Genomic DNA, 21,711 nt, shown 5'->3' on the forward strand with positions numbered 1-21,711 from the left:
AATAGCTCTACCAGTCTTACTTCAATTGATCATAACGTTATGTACAAATGTCCAAATGATAGATGGTTTAACTTTCTGGAAAATAGAATCCACCGACTACAACTTTCATGTTTTGCAATTATTCCTATTCCTTATGCATTGCGAGATATAAGCTCCCAAAGTCAGCTGCATGCATCAGAATTTCTGGCGAAACTGCTCTACCAGCCTTCATTCAATCCATCATAAATTTCTGTACGAATGTCCAAATAATGCATAGTGTAACTTTCTGGAACCTATAATCCAACGACTACAACTTCCATGTTTTGCACATTTTCTGATTCCTTATGCATTGCGAGATATAAGCTTCCAAACTTGGCTCCACGCACGGAATTTCTGCAACAGAAATTTTTGCAAACAGTAATTTCCAGCACTTTGTTCGAAATCCATTCCGTTTACCTTCCGAAATCCACCGTACCGATCCACAAGACTCTACTAAACCTGCTTGTGACTCATAACACCTATGAACCTGGTGCTCTGATACCAACTTGTCATGACCCCAAATTCCCTCCGTAGGATGTCGTGATGGCACCTAGTCTCTAAGACTAGATAAGCCTATCAATGCGGAATAATAATAAATATCTGAAATAAATAAACTACAATTCAAACAATTTTAACTCCCAAAACCCGGTAGAAATAAGTCACAAGCTTCTAAGAATTTATTCTCAATGTCTCTATATGTCAAGGTCTAGATAAAATATAAGGAAGCAACATAAAATGATAGAAGGGGACTCCGGAGTCTGCGGACGCTGGCAGATATACCTCGAAGTCTCCGTGCGCAGGTAACTCAATGACGTCTAGGCTGGTAAAATGTACCTGGATCTGCACAAAAAGATGTGCAGAAGCGTAGTATAAGTACACCACAGCGGTACCCAGTAAGTGCCAAGCCTAACCTCGGTAGAGTAGTGACGAGGTCAGGTGAGGCCCTACTGGAATATAATAATGGCATGGTAAAATGTTTATCAGAAATAGCTCTACCAGTCTTACTTCAATTAATCATAACTTTATGTACAAATGTCCAAATGATAAATGGTTTAACTTTCTGGAAACTAGAATCCACCGACTACAACTTTCATGTTTTGTAATTATTCCGATTCCTTATGCATTGCGAGAAATAATCTCCCAAACTTGGCTGCATGCATCAGAATTTCTGGCGAAATTTCTAGCGAAACTGCTCTACCAGCCTTCTTTCAATCCATCATAACTTTCTGTACAAATGTCCAAATAATGCATAGTTTAACTTTCTGGAACCTATAATCCAACGACTACAACTTTCATGTTTTGTATATTTTCTGATTCCTTATGCATTGTGAGATATAAGCTTCCAAAATTGGCTCCACGCACGGAATTTCTGCAACAGGAATTTCTGCAATTTCCAGCACTTTGTCCGAAATCCATTCCGTTTACCTTCCGAAATCCACCCGAGACCCTCGGGACCTTAACCAATTATTCCAACATGTCCCAAAATACCATACGAACTTAGTCGAGGCTTCAAACTACATCAAACAACATCAAAACGACGAATCGCACCTCAAATCAAAATCAATGAACTTTGAACTTTCAAATTCTATATCTTGTGCTAGGGACCTCGGAATTTGATTCCGGGCATACGCCTAAGTCCCAAATCACGATACGAACCTACCAAAATTATCAAAACACTGATCCGAGTCTGGTTGCTCAAAATGTTGACCAAAGTCAACTCAATTGAGTTTTAAAGCTCTAATTGATATTTTAATTCATTTTTCACCTTAAATTTTTCGGAAAGGTTTTACGGACTGCACACGCAAGTCGAGTAATGATAAATAGTGCTTTTCGAGGTCTTAGAACACAGAATTAATTATTAAATTTAAAGATGACATTTTGGGTCATCACATTCTCCACCTCTAAAACAAACGTTCGTCCTCGAACGGAGTTAAAAAAAGTACTCGAGCTTGTGAATAAGTGTGGATAACGGCTACGTATATCATGCTCGGTCTCCCAAGTCGCCTCCTCGATCGGATGACCCCTCCACTGAACCTTCACGGAAGCAATGTTCTTTGACCTCAACTTTTGAACATGCCTATCCAAAATAGCCATTGGTTCCTCAACATAAGATAGATTCTTGTCCAACTAAACCGAACTGAAGTCTAACATATGAGACGGATCACCGTGATATTTTTGAAGCAAGAAAACATGGAATATCGGATGACCGACAAAGAGACTAGGTGGTAGTGTAAGTTTGTAAGCCACCTCTCCAACTCTCTGAAGAATCTAAAAAGGCCCAATATTCCTAGGGCTCAACTTGCCCTTCTTCCCGAACCTCATCACACCCTTCATAGGCGAAACCCGGAGCAATACCCGCTCACCAACCATGAATGCAACATCACGAACCTTCCGATCCGCATAACTCTTCTGTCTAGATTGGGCTGTACGAAGTCGATCCTGAATCAACTTAACCTTTTCCAAGGCATCCTGAACCAAGTCTGTACCCAAAAGTCTAGCCTCGCATGGTTCAAACCAACCCACTGGAGACCGGCATCGCCTACCATACAAGGCCTCATACGGAGCCATCTGGATGCTTGACTGGTAACTGTTGTTGTAAGCAAACTCCGCAAGTGGTAAGAACTGATCCCAAGCACCTACCACACACGCACGAAGCATATCCTCTAGTATTTGAATAGTGCGTTCGGACTGCCTGTCCGCCTGAGGGTGAAATGTTGTACTCAACTCCACACGAGTACCTAACCCTCTATGTAAAGCCCTCCAAAACCGTGAAGTAAACTGTGTACCCCGGTCAGAGATGATGGATATCGGTACACCGTGAAGTCTGACAATCTCGCGAATATATACCTGAGCCAGCTGCTCTGAAGAGTAAGTAGTAATCACAGGAATAAAATGAGCTGACTTAGTCAATCTATCCACAATCACCCAAACTGTATTGAACTTCCTCCGAGTCCGTAGGAGCCCAACAACGAAATCCGTAGTGATCTGCTCCCATTTCCATTCTGGAATCACTAACTTCTGAAGCAATCCACTAGGTCGTTGATACTCATATCTCACTTGTTGACAATTTAGACACCGAGCTACATACTCCACTATGTCTTTCTTCATCTTCCTCCATCAATAATATTGCCTCAAGTCCTACTACATCTTCGTAGCACCCGAATGTATGGAGTACCGCGAATTATCAGCCTCCTGGAGAATCAATTCACGAAAACCATCTACATTAGGCGCACATAGCCTACCCTGCATCCGTAATACATCTTCATCTCCAATAGTGACTTCCTTGGTATCGCCGTGCTGAACTGTGTCCTTAAGGACAAGCAGATGAGGGTCATCATACTGACGTTCCCTGATACGATCATAAAGTGAAGACTGGAAAACCACGCAAGCCAAAATCCGACTCGGCTCGGAAACATCCAATCTAACAACTGTTTGGCCAAGGCCTGAACATCCATGGCTAAAGGCCTCTCTGCTACCGGTAAATATGTTAAGCTACCCAAACTCTCCGCCTTACGACTCAAGGCATCGGCCACCACATTGGCCTTCCTCGGATGATAGAGAATGGTGATATCATAATCCTTAAGCAACTCTAACCATATCCGCTGCCGCAAATTAAGATCCTTCTACTTAAACAGATGTTGTAGACTCCGGTGATCAGTGTAGATTTCACAATGGACACCGTACAAATAATGCCGCCAAATTTTTAAGGCATGAACAATAGCTGCTAACTCCAGGTCATGTACACGATAATTCTTTTCATGCACCTTTAACTGTTTGGACGCGTAAGCAATCACCCTACCATCTCGCATCAACACTGCGCCGAGACCAATACGTGACGCGTCACAATACACAGTATAAGATCTTGTACCTATAGGTAATACCAATACTGGGGCTGTAGTCAAAGCTGTCTTGAGCTTTTGGAAGCTTTCCTCACATTCCTCGGTCCATCTGAATGGAGCACCCTTCTGGGTCAATCTGGTCTTAATAGTTGTTCATAATCAATTACCGAATCATAAATTAACTTCATGTTAACGAAAATCTCATTTCAAACTTTCACAATACTGATAAAGAGACACGAGGCATGAAGACCTCAAAATTATTTATCCAAATTAACGAGTCACATTTAACGCCACCTAGGCGGGCACCTACCTCGTAGGTTAAAAATTAATAATTACAATAAGAATTTGACAACTATGCACAGAGAATTTCATATAAGAATTTTCAAATAAGCCTAACAGGCATGACTCCCTATTAGTACTATAGTATAAATTTAATTTCACAAGGGAGAACTTAAACACAAGAATTTTTCTCACAAGGATCTCGTCCTTATATAACTTCCACCGCAGCTCGTAGCCCGGTTAAACATATCAATTTATATAAAAATGTGAGGATCTCGTCCTCAGTTCTGAATCACAAGTAATATGCACATCGTGCCAATTGAAAATTTCTATTTTCTCCTTTTAAATAATTTCGGTTACACCAAATCACAACACATAATGAACCCCACACCGGTAGGGCATATAATTCACAATTTGCAATTATATATTCAGAATTTACATAAAAATTTACCGAAATGAGTAACAGAAAGCCACATTTAGCCTCGCAGCTCTTATTAGTGACCAACACGAAATGATAGGCGTAGTTATCTCCATAAAATCTCCCAACAGGGGTAAACACATAAGTAGATTATAGAATTATGAAGCTCACTCATAAGTGGAGCACAATAGGAAGACTCGTTTCGATATTGAGAACCGAATCAACTTAAGGAAATTATTCCTTTATATTAAATCGAGGTCGTACCTGCAACGACACCATCTGATGTAGCGACCTCCGCCATACCGTAAAACAAATATATCAACGGCTGGGTCTCCACCTCTAGGACGCCTTTTACTCATATGACCTTCACCCCTAACTGGTCGTGTGGGTGGTGTAGTAACTGCAATGGGGCACGTAGCCTGAGTGCTTTGATGAAATAAGTCTCTCCCAAGTTTTTGACAATTTTTCTCATGATGTGCCTAGTATCACCGTATTCATAACAACTCCTTTGCGGGTTAGGCTGCTCATATTGAGTCTGTGCCAGAAAACTGGAATAACCATTGTAGGAACTCATGTCGGTGGTGCATTAAAAGAACTTACTGGAGCACCCCGAGTAATCCGATGTGCAGACTGGACTGGACGACTGCCTGAGCCAAGTGGGCGGTGTTGCATTGGCTGGTCTCCCCTCTTCATAGTCTTACCACGAACACTGGTGGAGAATTATCTCTCCCAAGGCAAATTTCTTCTTTTGTTATGCTGACTCAACACTGTTGAGCCGACCCATTTCTTACGATTATAATTAAGTCCTTTAATGAGTCTGTGGACTCGCCCTCTGGCTGTAGGAAGCAAAGTAGGAGTATGACGGGCTAACTTATTAAACTTGATGGCATATTCTGACATCGTCAATGGTGACATGACGCAACCGTTCAAACCCTATGCACCACGCATTACGGAGAGTCCGAGAAACAAACTCTTTCAAAAGCATTTCTGAGAACTAAGCCAAGTGGGCGGTGTTGCATTAGCTGGCCTGTCCTCTTCATAGGCTTACCACGAACATCGGTGGTGAATTATCTCTCCCAAGGCAAATTTCTTCTTTTGTTATGCTGACTTAATATTGTTGAGCTGACCCATTTCTTAACATACTCTTCGACTCTTCTTTGGGGTAACCCTTACTCTTATTTATACACAATGATCACAAAAGTAGAGCTCCATACAGACAAATCTTGGCACGAACAACATAGTCCATAATCTCGTCAACAACTATACTTACTCCGAAGCACTCCAAAATCCGCAACAGTGACGTCCACGCTGAGTAGACCTTCTACAAATTTAGAGTTGTTTCTATAACTCATTTGCTATTGAAGTATATGATTATTAAGGAGGCGGACATACCGCAAGTCCCAACCTTATCCTCTACAAAATCTCAGGTCTTAAACATGTGTAAATTTTAGGGAACCTTTCAGTACCACATATATACATTTCAGGCCAAAACTGATATAATACATGACCCCGCAATCCACCCATTGGTAGTGGACTCCCCCTACTCAGCGCGAAGTCATAGGTCACAACGTCCGATAATCCACAATAATAACCTTCACAACTCGTATAAATCAATCAGACGCCAATGTCTGTTGCACCCCGCACATGATTCACTAGGTGATCTCTCAATACGCCCACATCTTCAGTTGGAACCACATGTTAAGGCAATGTTTGAGCAGCTCTGGCACCCTCGTAGTCCATCTGCGGCATCATGAACCGTCGACGCACAACTGATATTGAGTGCGCAATGTCATACACGAGTGGATACAAAGGAATATGAGATATATGTTTCACGCTAAATCAATGCCGCACGATAAGGAATCAAGGAAGTGAATATTTTCCTAACAGTTCCATAGCTTCTCGAAGATAAGTACAGACGTCTCCGTACCGATCCGCAAGACTCTACTAAACCTGCTTGTGACTCATAACACCTATGAACCTAGTGCTCTGATACCAACTTGTCACGACCCCAAATTCCCTCCGTAGGATGTCGTGATGGCACTTAGTCTCTAAGACTAGGTAATTCTATCAATGCGGAATAATAATAAATATCTGAAATAAATAAACTACAATTCAAACAATTTTAACTCCCAAAACCCGGTAGAAATAAGTCACAAGCTTCTAAGAATTTATTCTCAATGTCTCTATATGTCAAGGTCTAGATAAAATATAAGGAAGCAACATAAAATAATAGAAGGGGACTCCGGAGTCTGCGGACGCTGGCAGATATACCTCAAAGTCTCCGTGCGCAGGTAACTCAATGACGTCTAGGCTGGTAAAATGTACCTGGATCTGCACAAAAAGATGTGCAGAAGCGTAGTATAAGTACACCACAGCGGTACCCAGTAAGTGCCAAGCCTAACCTCGGTAGAGTAGTGACGAGGTCAGGTGAGGCCCTACTGGAATATAATAATGGCATGGTAAAATGTTTATCAGAAATAGCTCTACCAGTCTTACTTCAATTAATCATAACTTTATGTACAAATGTCCAAATGATAAATGGTTTAACTTTCTGGAAACTAGAATCCACCGACTACAACTTTAATGTTTTGTCATTATTCCGATTCCTTATGCATTGCGAGAAATAATCTCCCAAAGTTAGCTGCATGCATCAAAATTTCTGGCGAAATTTCTGGCGAAACTGCTCTACCAGCCTTCTTTCAATCTATCATAACTTTCTGTACAAATGTCCAAATAATGCATAGTTTAACTTTCTGGAACCTATAATCCAACGACTACAACATTCATGTTTGTATATTTTCTGATTCCTTATGCATTGCGAGATATAAGCTTCCAAACTTGGCTCCACGCACGGAATTTCTGCAACAGAAATTTCTGCAATTTCCAGCACTTTGTCCGAAATCCATTCCGTTTACCTTCCGAAATCCACCCGAGACCCTCGGGACCTTAACCAATTATTCCAACATGTCCCAAAATACCATATGAACTTAGTCGAGGCTTCAAACTACATCAAACAACATCAAAACGACGAATCGCACCTCAAATCAAAATCAATGAACTTTGAACTTTCAAATTCTATATCTTGTGCTAGGGACCTCGGAATTTGATTCCGGGCATACGCCTAAGTCCCAAATCACGATACGAACCTACCAAAATTATCAAAACACTGATCCGAGTCTGGTTGCTCAAAATGTTGACCAAAGTCAACTCAGTTGAATTTTAAAGCTCTAATTCATATTTTAATTCATTTTTCACCTTAAATTTTTCGGAAAAGTTTTACGGACTGCACACGCAAGTCGAGTAATGATAAATAGTACTTTTCGAGGTCTTAGAACACAGAATTAATTATTAAATTTAAAGATGACATTTTGGGTCATCACATAAATATAAGCAAATGCTATTCAAATTTGTTCCGCCCCCTTTCTTTTATACCTTTTTTTTTCCTTCCAAATATATGCCTCTTTCTTAGTGTTACAATTTTTTTTTTAATAATAATCTTACACTATCACAAGCAAATGCGATATTCTGATGGTTATACACTGTTTGATTATGGTATGTGTATTTAAGTGTGAACCAAAATAAATATAAATTAAAAAATACCAAATCCTATAATTCACAAAAACTACGTGGTATATATATGAGCTATACTTATGATTTATACAACAAACAAGATCTAAAAAATATTATTAGAAATATATATAGTATATAATATATTCATTATATATTTATGAAATAATTTATGGCATATAGCATATCTAATTAGAAATATTTAATTATATAAATAATACAACAATAATATAATCTATATGTGTTTGCGCATATTTATTTTAGCTAGAGAATATTCTTGGTATATTTATGGAATATATAAAAATACATAACATATTATTCATAATATATTTATGAAATAATGAAGGAGCCATTATGGTCAAGTTGAAAAACATACAGATGGAAGATGAGAAGGGAGAGAGTGAATGGAGTCGTCTGTGTGAAGGGAAAAGAAAACGAGATTAGGTTTTGAGGGGGATAAAGGAGAATAAGTTAATGATCCATCCCATAATTAGTGATTCATTAATTAATGAATTTTTTTATAATATGTAGGCAATTAAACCTCTCTATTGACATTTATTAGCTTGCCACTTGGCTTAACCACAATGCCAATTATATATGGTAACTCTTTTCCTTTAATATATACTAGTATTATCACCCGTGCGGATGCGCGGACACTAAGCATGTCAAATATTTGAATTATTTGGATTATATATAAATAATCTTAAAATTTAAACCTTCTCGATAAATATAGATGATAATTGGAAATTAATTAACAAACACTACATGAAAAAGATTAACCATTTATCAAGTCTCCTAGTTATAATTCTATTTTTCTTTTTACTACCATTCTCGCTGGTGTTATTGGATCCTAAAAATAGTCAGTAAGAAAAATAATAACTCATATTTATGGCAAAACAGTCAAAGGTTGAGACTATGAAGGACTCTACTTGAACTCTTATTTGGTGTGTTGATATCTGTCACGACCCAATTTCCCCCTCCGTTTGGTATCGTGATGGCACATAGTCTTAGGGACTAGGTAAGCCTAACATTTACTGAGTAATAACAATAACAAAGGAAATCTAACAATCTCGATATAGAAATCTTTACAAAATTTACAATTTTTCAAAACCGGTAGTACTAGTCATAGGCGAAGTAGTTTTATTTTTCTTTTAAATGTGAAAGAGTTTTATCGTTATATGGAGTAGTTTTCTTTTTCTTTTTTGCCATAGGCGAAGTAGTATTTAAATAATTAGAAAAGATAACAAAATTTCCTAACATGATTGCGTATGAACATTATCCGAATTAAGTATGATAACATGATAATAAAAGATATTTTTTTTATTTTAATTCAAATTTAAAAACTTTATCTATAAATTCAAAATTATCCTTTAATTCAAATTCAATTTTATATTTTATATTTGACTAACATAGTCAAATATATAGAATAAAGTTACCATATAGGGTAACTTTTATAACTAGACATGATTTAAGAAATTATTATAAATTTATAGCAGCAAATCCATAATTATATGGACAGCAGATTCTATAGCAGAAAACTGATCCACACCTATTAATACTAATTAATTACCCATTAATCATCACCATTTTCCATTTATTTTGCACATTTTTAGGGACACTATACTACTAAACATAAGCAAATGCTATTCAAATTTGTTCCGCCCCCTTTCTTTTATACCTTTTTTTTTTCTTCCAAATATATGCCTCTTTCTTAGTGTTACAATTTTTTTTTTAATAATAATCGTACACTATCACAAGCAAATGCGATATTCTGATGGTTATACATTGTTTGATTATGGTATGTGTATTTAAGTGTGAACCAAGATAAATATAAATTAAAAATACCAATTCCTGTAATTCACAAAAAATACGTGGTATATATATTAGCAATAATTATGATTTATACAACAAACAAGATCTAAAAAATATTATTAGAAATATATATAGTATATAATATATTCATTATATATTTATGAAATAATTTATGGCATATAGCATATCTAATTAGAAATATTTAATTATATAAATAATACAACAATAATATAATCTATATATGTTTGTGCATATTTATTTTAGCTAGAGCATATTCTTTGTATATTTATGGAATATAAAAAAATACATAACATATTATTCATAATATATTTATGAAATAATGAAGGAGCCATTATGGTCAAGTTGAAAAACATACAGATGGAAGATGAGAAGGGAGAGAGTGAATGGAGTCGTCTGTGTGAAGGGAAAAGAAAACGAGATTAGGTTTTGAGGGGGATAAAGGAGAATAAGTTAATGATCCATCCCATAATTAGTGATTCATTAATTATTGAATTTTTTAAAATATGTAGGCAATTAAACCTCTCTATTGACATTTATTAGCTTGCCACTTGGCTTAACCACAATGCCAATTATATATGGTAACTTTTTTCCTTTAATATATACTAGTATTATCACCCGTGCGGATTCGCGGACACTAACCATGTCAAATATTTGAATTATTTAGATTATATATAAATAATCTTAAAATTTAAACCTTCTCGATAAATATAGATAATAATTGGATATTAATTAAGAAACACACCATGAAAAAGATTAACCATTTATCAAATCTCCTAGTTATAATTCTTTTTTTTTGTTTTTGGTACCATTATCGCTGGTGTTATTGGATCCTAAAAATAGTCAGTAAGCAAAATAATAACTCATATTTATGGAAAAACAGTCAAAGGTTGAGACTATGAAGGACTCTACTTGAACTCTTATTTGGTGTGTTGATATCTGTCACGACCCAATTTCCCCCTCCGTTTGGTATCGTGATGGCGCCTAGTCTTAGGGACTAGGTAAGCCTAACATTTACTGAGTAATAACAATAACAAAGGAAATCTAACAATCTCGATATAGAAATCTTTACAAAATTTACAATTTTCCAAAACCGGTAGTACTAGTCATAGGCGAAGTAGTTTTATTTTTCTTTTAAATGTGAAAGAGTTTTATCGTTATATGGAGTAGTTTTCTTTTTCTTTTTTGCCATAGGCGAAGTAGTATTTAAATAATTAGAAAAGATAACAAAAATTCCTAACATGATTGCGTATGAACATTAACCGAATTAAGTATGATAACATGATAATAAAAGATATTTTTTTTATTTTATTTCAAATTTAAAAACTTTATCTATAAATTCAAAATTATCCTTTAATTCAAATTCAATTTTATATTTTATATTTGACCAACATAGTCAAATATATAGAATAAAGTTACCATATAGGGCAACTTTTTTAACTAGACATGATTTAAGAAATTATTATAAATTTATAGCAGCAAATCCATAATTATATGGACATCAGATTCTATAGCAGAAAACTGATCCACACCTATTAATACTAATTAATTACCCATTAATCATCACCATTTTCCATTCATTTTGCACATTTTTAGGGACACTGTACTACTAAACATAAGCAAATGCTATTCAAATTTGTTCCGCCCCCTTTCTTTTATACCATTTTTTTTCTTCCAAATATATGCCTCTTTCTTAGTGTTACAATTTTTTTTTTAATAATAATCTTACACTATCACAAGCAAATGCGATATTCTGATGGTTATACACTGTTTGATTATGGTATGTGTATTTAAGTGTGAACCAAGATAAATATAAATTAAAAAATACCAAATCCTATAATTCACAAAAAATACGTGGTATATATATGAGCTATAATTATGATTTATACAACAAACAAGATCTAAAAAATATTATTAGAAATATATATATAGTATATAATATATTCATTATATATTTATGAAATAATTTATGGCATATAGCATATCGAATTAGAAATATTTAATTATATAAATAATACAACAATAATATAATCTATATATGTTTGCGCATATTTATTTTAGCTAGAGCATATTCTTTGTATATTTATGGAATATAAAAAAATACATAACATATTATTCATAATATATTTATGAAATAATGAAGGAGCCATTATGGTCAAGTTGAAAAACATACAGATGGAAGATGAGAAGGGAGAGAGTAAATGGAGTCGTCTGTGTGAAGGGAAAAGAAAACGAGATTAGGTTTTGAGGGGGATAAAGGAGAATAAGTTAATGATCCATCCCATAATTAGTGATTCATTAATTAATGAATTTTTTAAAATATGGAGGCAATTAAACCTCTCTATTGACATTTATTAGCTTGCCACTTGGCTTAACCACAATGCCAATTATATATGGTAACTTTTTTCCTTTAATATATACTAGTATTATCACCCGTGCGGATGCGCGGACACTAACCATGTCAAATATTTGAATTATTTGGATTATATATAAATAATCTTAAAATTTAAACCTTCTCGATAAATATAGATAATAATTTGATATTAATTAAGAAACACACCATGAAAAAGATTAACCATTTATCAAATCTCCTTGTTATAATTCTATTTTTCGTTTTTGGTACCATTATCGCTGGTGTTATTGGATCCTAAAAATAGTCAGTAAGCAAAATAATAACTCAAATTTACGGCAAAACAGTCAAAGGTTGAGACTATGAAGGACTCTACTTGAACTCTTATTTGGTGTGTTGATATCTGTCACGACCCAATTTCCCCCTCCGTTTGGTATCGTGATGGCGCCTAGTCTTAGGGACGAGGTAAGCCTAACATTTACTGAGTAATAACAATAACAAAGGAAATCTAACAATCTCGATATAGAAATCTTTACAAAATTTATAATTTTCCAAAACCGGTAGTACTAGTCATAGGCGAAGTAGTTTTATTTTATTTTTAAATGTGAAAGAGTTTTATCGTTATATGGAGTAGTTTTTTTTTCTTTTTTGCCATAGGCGAAGTAGTATTTAAATAATTAGAAAAGATAAGAAAAATTCCTAACATGATTGCGTATGAACATTAACCGAATTAAGTATGATAACATGATAATAAAAGATATTTTTTTTATTTTAATTCAAATTTAAAAATTTTATCTATAAATTCAAAATTATCCTTTAATTCAAATTCAAGTTTATATTTTATATTTGACTAACATAGTCAAATATATAGAATAAAGTTACCATATAGGGCAACTTTTATAACTAGACATGATTTAAGAAATTATTATAAATTTATAGCAGCAAATCCATAATTATATGGACAGCAGATTCTATAGCAGAAAACTGATTCACACCTATTAATACTAATTAATTACCCATTAATCATCACCATTTTCCATTCATTTTGCACATTTTTAGGGACACTATACTACTAAACATAAGCAAATGCTATTCAAATTTGTTCCGCCCCCTTTCTTTTATACCTTTTTTTTTCCTTCCAAATATATGCCTCTTTCTTAGTGTTACAATTTTTTTTTTTAATAATAATCTTACACTATCACAAGCAAATGCGATATTCTGATGGTTATACACTGTTTGATTATGGTATGTGTATTTAAGTGTGAACCAAGATAAATATAAATTAAAAAATACCAAATCCTATAATTCACAAAAAATACGTGGTATATATATGAGCTATAATTATGATTTATACAACAAACAAGATCTAAAAAATATTATTAGAAATATATATAGTATATAATATATTCATTATATATTTATGAAATAATTTATGGCATATAGCATATCTAATTAGAAATATTTAATTATATAAATAATACGACAATAATATAATCTATATATGTTTGCGCATATTTATTTTAGCTAGAGCATATTCTTTGTATATATATGGAATATAAAAAAATACATAACATATTATTCATAATATATTTATGAAATAATGAAGGAGCCATTATGGTCAAGTTGAAAAACATACAGATGGAAGATGAGAAGGGAGAGAGTGAATGGAGTCGTCTGTGTGAAGGGAAAAGAAAACGAGATTAGGTTTTGAGGGGGATAAAGGAGAATAAGTTAATGATCCATCCCATAATTAGTGAATCATTAATTAATGAATTTTTTAAAATATGTAGGCAATTAAACCTCTCTATTGACATGTATTAGCTTGCCACTTAGTTTAACCACAATGCCAATTATATATGGTAACTTTTTTCCTTTAATATATACTAGTATTATCACCCGTGCGGATGCGCGGACACTAACCATGTCAAATATTTGAATTATTTGGATTATATATAAATAATCTTAAATTTTAAACCTTCTCGATAAATATAGATAATAATTGGATATTAATTAAGAAACACACCATGAAAAAGATTAACCATTTATCAAATCTCCTAGTTATAATTCTATTTTTCGTTTTTGGTACAATTATCGCTAGTATTATTGGATCCTAAAAATAGTCAGTAAGCAAAAGAATAACTCATATTTATGGCAAAACAGTCAAATGTTGAGACTATGAAGGACTCTACTTGAACTCTTATTTGGTGTGTTGATATCTGTCACGACCCAATTTTCTCCTCCGTTTGGTATCGTGATGGCACCTAGTCTTAGGGACTAGGTAAGCCTAACATTTACTGAGTAATAACAATAACAAAGGAAATCTAACAATCTCGATATAGAAATCTTTACAAAATTTATAATTTTCTAAAACCGGTAGTACTAGTCATAGGCGAAGTAGTTTTATTTTTCTTTTAAATGTGAAAGAGTTTTATCGTTATATGGAGTAGTTTTCTTTTTCTTTTTTGCCATAGGCGAAGTAGTATTTAAATAATTAGAAAAGATAACAAAAATTCCTAACATGATTGCGTATGAACATTAACCGAATTAAGTATGATAACATGATAATAAAAGATATTTTTTTTATTTTAATTCAAATTTAAAAACTTTATCTATAAATTCAAAATTATCCTTTAATTCAAATTTAATTTTATATTTTATATTTGACTAACATAGTCAAATATATAGAATAAAGTTACCATATAGGGCAACTTTTATAACTAGACATGATTTAAGAAATTATTATAAATTTATAGCAGCAAATCCATAATTATATGGACAACAGATTCTATAGCAGAAAACTGATCCACACCCATTAATACTAATTAGTTACCCATTAATCATCACCATTTTTCATTCATTTTGCACATTTTTAGGGACACTATACTACTAAACATAAGCAAATGCTATTCAAATTTGTTCCGCCCCCTTTCTTTATTTTCCTTTTTTTTCCTTCCAAATATATGCCTCTTGCTTAGTGTTACAATTTTTTTTTAATAATAATCTTATACTATCACAAGCAAATGCGATATTCTGATGGTTATACACTGTTTGATTATGGTATGTGTATTTAAGTGTGAACCAAGATAAATATAAATTAAAAATACCAAATCCTATAATTCACAAAAAATACGTGGTATATATATGAGCTCTAATTATGATTTATACAACAAACAAGATCTAAAAAATATTATTAGAAATATATATAGTATATAATATATTCATTATATATTTATGAAATAATTTATGGCATATATCATATCTAATTAGAAATATTTAATTATATAAATAATACAACAATAATATAATCTATATGTGTTTGCGCATATTTATTTTAGCTATAGCATATTCTTGGTATATTTATGGAATATATAAAAATACATAAAATATTATTCATAATATATTTATGAAATAATGAAGGAGCCATTATGGTCAGGTTGAAAAACATACAGATGGAAGATGAGAAGGGAGAGAGTGAATGGAGTCGCCTGTGTGAAGGGAAAAGAAAACGAGATTAGGTTTTGAGGGAGATAAAGGAGAATAAGTTAATGATCCATCCCATAATTAGTGATTCATTAATTAATGAATTTTTTTATAATATGTAGGCAATTAAACGTATGAGATTTTAAAATATGCCACAATTGTAAATGATTTTGCTATTTTTGGAATAAAGAAAAAGTAATACCATTTATATTAATAGCTCTTCAAAAAAGATCTATCATGTAAAACCTCACTATTGACATTTATTAACTTGCCACTTGGCTTAACCACAATGCCAATTATATATGGTAACTTTTTTTCTTTAATATATACTAGTATTATCACCCGTGCGGATGCGCGGACACTAACCATGTCAAATATTTGAATTATTTGAATTATATATAAATAATCTTAAAATTTAAACCTTCTCGATAAATATAGATAATAATTGGATATTAATTAAGAAACACTACATGAAAAAGATTAACCATTTATCAAATCTCCTAGTTATAATTCTATTTTTCTTTTTTGGTACCATTATCGCTGGTGTTATTGGATCCTAAAAATAGTCAGGAAGCAAAATAATAACTCATATTTATGGCAAAACAATCAAAGGTTGAGACTATGAAGGACTCTACTTGAACTCTTATTTGGTGTGTTGATATCTGTCACGACCCAATTTTCCCCTCCGTTGGGTATCGTGATGGCACCTAGTCTTAGTAATAACAATAATAAAGAAAATCTAACAGTCTCGATATAGAAATCTTTACAAAATTTATAATTGCCCAAAACCGGTAGTACTAGTCATAGGCGAAGTGGTTTTCTTTTTATTTTAAATGTGAAAGAGTTTTATCATTATATGGAGTAGTTTTCTTTTTCTTTTTTTCCATAGGCGAAGTGGTATTTAAATAATTAGAAAAGATAACAAAAGTTCCTAACATGATTGCGTATGAACATTAACCGAATTAAGTATGATAATATGATAATAAAAGATTTTTTTTTATTTTAATTAAAATTTAAAAACTTTATCTATAAATTCAAAATTATCCTTTAATTCAAATTCAATTTTATATATTATATTTGACTAACATAGTCAAATATATAGAATAAAGTTACCATATAGGGCAACTTTTATAACTAGACATGATTTAAGAAATTATTATAAATTTATAGCAGCAAATACATAATTATATGGACAGCAGATTCTATAGCAGAAAACTGATCCACACCCATTAATACTAATTAATTACCCATTAATCATCACCATTTTCAATTAATTTTGCACATTTTTAGGGACAATATACTACTAAACATAAGCAAATGCTATTCAAATTTGTTCCGCCCCCTTTCTTTTTTTATTTTTTTTTCCTTCCAAATATATGCCTCTTGCTTAGTGTTACAATTCTTTTTTAATAATAATCTTATACTATCACAAGCAAATGCGATATTCTGATGGTTATACATTGTTTGATTATGGTATGTGTATTTAAGTGTGAACCAAGATAAATATAAATTAAAAATACCAAATCCTATAATTCACAAAAAATACGTGGTATATATATGAGCTATAATTATGATTTATACAACAAACAATATCTAAAAAATATTATTAATTATATTAGAAATATATATAGTATATAATATATTCATTATATATTTATGAAATAATTTCTGGCATATAGCATATCTAATTAGAAATATTTAATTATATAAATAATACAACAATAATATAATTTATATGTGTTTGCGCATATTTATTTTAGCTAGAGCATATTCTTGGTATATTTATGGAATATATAAAAATACATAACATATTATTCATAATATATTTATGAAATAATGAAGGAGCCATTATGGTCAAGTTGAAAAACATACAGATGGAAGATGAGAAGGGAGAGAGTAAATGGAGTCGTCTGTGTGAAGGGAAAAGAAAACGAGATTAGGTTTTGAGGGGGATAAAGGAGAATAAGTTAATGATCCATCCCATAATTAGTGATTCCTTAATTAATGAATTTTTTAAAATATGTAGGCAATTAAACGTATGAGATTTTAAAATGTGCCACAATTGTAAATGATTTTGCTATTTTTGGAATAAAGAAAAAGTAATACCATTTATATTAATAGCTCTTCAAAAAAGATCTATCATGTAAAAACCTCACTATTGACATTTATTAGCTTGCCACTTGGCTTAACCACAATGCCAATTATATATGGTAACCTTTTTCCTTTAATATATACTAGTATTATCACTCGTGCGGATGCGCGGATACTAACCATGTCAAATATTTGAATTATTTGGATTATATATAAATAATCTTAAATTTTAGACCTTCTCGATAAATATAGATAATAATTGGATATTAATTAAGAAACACTACATGAAAAAGATTAACCATTTATCAAATCTCCTTGTTATAATTCTATTTTTCTTTTTTGGTACCATTATCGCTGGTATTATTGGATCCTAAAAATAGTCAGGAAGCAAAATAATAACTCATATTTATGGCAAATCAGTCAAAGGTTGTGTCACGACCCAAATTCGCCTATAGGTCGTGATGGCGCCCAACACTACAGCTAGGCAAGCCATCTAATAAGTCAAACATACATTTGTTAAACTTTTATTCCAAGAAGATAATAAAATACCAATTTCTACTAATGTATGTGCCAAGACCTGGTGTCACAAGTGCATGAGCATCTAGTAGATTATACAAAACTTCAAATATTGTCTGAAATACAATAGACATAATAGAAATATCAGAAGAGACACTGGTAGCTGCAGAACGGCTCAGAAAGGCAGCTCACCACTATGCCTCGGAATGACGTGGGTATGTGATGATAGGTCCTCCACCAGTACCTGTCTCAGATCCTGCACAAAAAGTGCAGCAAGTGTAGTATGAGTACGTAAACAACGTGTACCCAGTAAGTATCAAGCCTAATCTCAAAGTGGTAGAGACGAGATGGCGGACTTTGACACTCACTATAGGTCAATAATAATTGAAGTAAAACTAAGATATTTAAATCAGCATGATTTACAGAATTTACAAATAATTTATTTACTCAGCGAAAATAATCAAATTCCTTCAAATGTAACAATTCTCAATATATTAATTAAAATCCTTCAACTCAAATAATTTTTAATTTATCAATTAAATCTCATTTACAGGAGTAAGAATTAATTCCTTAACAAGCAAGAATAATAATTCATTAAATTCCAAGGATTGTTCCAATTTATTAATTAGCTTCTCAATCTGAAATAAATTATTAAAGTATCGTGTAATTATTATTATTAAGCACGATTTCTGCCGAGGACGTACGGCCCGATCCAGAGTGTCGTGTACACTGCCGAGGGACGTGCGGCGCGATCCATAGATGCATCTATCCTGCCGAGGCGTTCGGCCCGCTCCACAAGAAAGGAGGACATTTTCTTATGTGCCTCCAGAAGGACAGTATGTTTATTATATGATAAATTTGGGAGGAGAATAATTTCTTTTGACAATTAATTGATTTAAAAAGAAATCAAGCCTATGAGATTTTCATCCTTTAATATCTTTATCAAACAATTCACAAAATATTCATATATATATATATATATATATATATATATATATATTCATATATATATATATATATATATCAATTAATATTAATTAATCAAAGAATACAATTTACACAAGTAATACATGCTTTGAGTCCTAAACTACCCGGACTTTAGCATTAATAGTAACTACGCACGGACTCTCGTCACCTCGTGCATACACAGCCCCCACAATTAGCAACAATTATTTAATCTTAATCACCTATGAAGTAATTTCCCCCTCACAAGATTAGACAAGAGACTTACCTCGTCTTGCTCCAATTTAATCCACAATTTTGCCTTTTCCACGATTATCCAACACCGGCTGACTCGAATCTAGGCAAAATAATTCGATACAATCACTAAATATTATAGGAATCAATTCTATAAGAAAATAATACATTTTAAAGAAAAGATCCCGAAATTAATTAAAAATTCGCTCGCTGGGCCCACATCTCGAAATCCGGTGAAAGTTATAAAATCCGACAACCCATTCAATTACGAGTCCAACCATGCCAGTTTCACTCAAATCCGACTCCGAATCGATACCGAAATCTCAAAATTTCATTTCTATGAGATTTCTAGATTTTTTCAAATTTCAATCTCAAAACACTAATTAGATTGTGAAAACAATGATATACTTGTATATGTAGACCAAATCCGAGTTAGAATCACTTACCCCAATGTTTTTCCCTTGAAAATCTGCCAAAAGTCGTCTCTGCTCAAGCTCAAGTTTGTCAAAAATGGAAAATGGGACGAATGCCCTCTTTTTATAACACTGCCCAGCAGCCTTCGGAACTTGCCCTCGAACTGGGCCTCGATCGGGGCTTCGATCACAGGCTCGAGCCTGGACCTCGGTCATGGGCTCGATCAGGGCATCGAGGTTGGGCCTTCGATCATAGCCCTCGAGCCATACCTTCGATCATGTCCTCGAGCCTTGCCTTCGATCTCGGCTTCGATCAGGGTATCGAGGTTAGGCCTTCGATCATAGCCTCAATCATGGCATCGAGCTTGAACCTTCGATTGTGACCCTCGATCTTGGGTCTCAATCCTGGCCCTCGAGATGGACCTTCGATCAGGGCATCGAGCATGGGTCTCGATCCTAGCCCTCGAGCATTACCTTCGATCATGCCCTCGAGCCTTTCCTTCGATCGAGGCTTTGATATTGAGCCTCGTCCCTGGCTTCGACTCAGGCCTCGATCTGAGGCTCGATATCTGGGGCTCGATATCTGGGGCTCGATCTGAGGCTCGATCACAGCCCAAAATATGCAGCAGAAGAGAAAATTGCAGCAGCTTTTTAAGTCCAACTTTTGATTCGTTAACCATCCGAAACTCACCCGAGACCCTCGGGACCTCAACCAAATATACCAACAAGTCCTAAAACATCATACGAACTTAGTCTAACCTCTAAATCACATCAAACAACGATAAACCATGAATCATATCCCAATTCAAGCTTAATGAAACTAAGAGTTTTCAACTTCTACATTCAATGCCGGAACCTATCAAATCAACTCCGTTTGACCTCAAATTTTACACACAAGTCATAAATTACATAACGGAGCTATGAAAATTTTCGGAACTGGATTCCGACTCAGGTATCAAAAATTCAACTCCCCCGTCAAACTTTCAAACTTTAAATTCCTATTTTAGCCATTTCAAGCCTAATTTCACCACGAACTTCCAAATAAAATTCCGATCACGCTCCTAAGTCCAAAATCACCATACGGAGCTGTTGGAATCATCAAAATTCTATTCCGGGGTCGTTTTCTCAAAATGTTGACCGAAGTCAAACTTAATACATTAAGGCTAACTTAAGGAACCAAATGTTCCGATTTCACTCCAAACACTTCCAAATCCCGAACCAACCATCCCTGCAAGTCATAAATCATTACAAGCACCTACAGGAAGTTTTATTTTAGGGAACGGGGTTCTAAAATTTAAAATGACCGGTTGGGTCATTACATTCTCCACCTCTTAAACAAACGTTCGTTCTCGAACGGGTTTAGAATTATACCTGAAGTGCTGAATAAGTCTGGATATCTGCTCCGCATGTTTTCCTCAGTCTCCCAAGTCACTTCCTCGACTGGTTGGCCCCTCCACTGGACTTTTACTGTAGAAATTCTCTTGGACCTCAACTGGAAAACCTGTTTATCAACAATAACAATTGGATCCACTTCATAACCCAAGCTATTATCTAGCTGAACTGTGCTGAAGTCTAACACATGTGATAGGTCGGCATAATACTTCCGGAGCATAGATACGTGAAAAATCGGATGAACTCCCAATAGGTTGGGAGGCAATGCAAGCTCATAAGCAACCTCCCCAACTCGTTTCAACACCTCAAATGGGCCTATAA

This window comes from Nicotiana tomentosiformis, chromosome 7, assembly GCF_000390325.3.
Source record: "Nicotiana tomentosiformis chromosome 7, ASM39032v3, whole genome shotgun sequence".
Lineage (NCBI taxonomy): Eukaryota > Viridiplantae > Streptophyta > Magnoliopsida > Solanales > Solanaceae > Nicotiana > Nicotiana tomentosiformis.